Genomic DNA, 1,313 nt, shown 5'->3' with positions numbered 1-1,313 from the left:
AGAGGCATGGGGGACGTGGCACGCTGTGACATAAATAACCTTTGGCCAGAACCTTGTCGCGGTCCCGGCCTGCCGGGGAGCTGCGGAGCCGCACCCCGGCGTCCCAGGCTGCTTCGACATGAGTGACTTCACCCTGCTGCAGCCGGGCTTCGGAAAACACAGGTGTGTTTACGGGCAGGAGCCCGGATCTGCCGATAAGGCTCTTATCTTTGTGCTCTCGAGCCAGCAGGGAGCAAGTGCACCTTCTTCAGCTGGTACCTGGAAATGACACTACTGAAAGTAGTGTTTTACTGCCACAGCTGCCCGTGAGCTGTGCGATGCCCGGACGTGCGGTGCGCCCCAGGAGCCCCTCTGCTGCGAGCCGGAGCCGAGCGGGAGGAGGCAGCGCTCGGCGATCCAGCTGGAGGAACGCAGGGGTCATTTAAGGTTTCCCCGCGCCTGCTGCCCTGGGCTGAAGCACGGTCCGTGATGCACCCTCCGGATCGCGGCCCTCGCAGCGGCCTCAGTGGGGGCAGGGGGGCATTGAGGATAAATAAAGACCCGGCAGGCGGGTAGGGAGGTTTCCCCGCCACTGGTGACTCATGGCTCAGGCACGTACAGAGCCAACAATGTGCCTTTGTACTCGCGGATCTCAGTGGATTTCTCTTTCGCGGTTCTTGTCTGGTTGGCTTTTGAGCCTGTGTAAAGCCCCTAAATCCTGAAATAATGAATCCCACAGTTTATCTGCACCTGGTGCAAAGAAAACGTCTGGCTTTGGGGGGATTGAACCCAGCATCTGCTCGCTTCGCTGCATGGCAAAACCATAAACCCAGCCATTGTCCGTCTCCTCCCCTGCCAGTCAAGATTGCAGCCTTCCCTCGCTCCTGTCAACTGTTTCTTTCCTGGGCTGGGTCAGTGCAGCAGCGTTCAGGGCTGGACAGTGAACCTGGGCTGGCAAACGAGGTCCCTGGAGCTCATCGCTGTGTTTACACCCATGGAGCAGCGCCCAAGCGCTGTCACTAAGAGGCTCCCGGGAATGCCGCTGCACTCGTATTTTGGCACAAAACTGAATGCTCGATTACAAACCCCAGGTGTGGCGATGGCAGGGGACAGGACCCGGAGAGAGCGATGGCCGAGTGCCACCGTGTAGCACAGGCACAGGATCCCGGTGTCCCAGCAACACCAAGGCACAGCTGATGTGGCTGTGGAGACGGCACCTGGCAGCAGGATATAGGACACGTCAGTACCAGATGTGGCACAGACCACTGGGAGGGAAGCGGGGCTGGAAATGGTGGGATCCACTGGGACAAGTACGGCCAGGTGACGGGGGAACA

This window comes from Buceros rhinoceros, unplaced genomic scaffold (assembly GCF_000710305.1).
Source record: "Buceros rhinoceros silvestris isolate BGI_N320 unplaced genomic scaffold, ASM71030v1 scaffold18811, whole genome shotgun sequence".
Taxonomy (NCBI): domain Eukaryota; kingdom Metazoa; phylum Chordata; class Aves; order Bucerotiformes; family Bucerotidae; genus Buceros; species Buceros rhinoceros.
The sequence above is the reverse complement of the archived record's forward strand: the minus strand, read 5'-3'. Positions refer to the sequence as shown.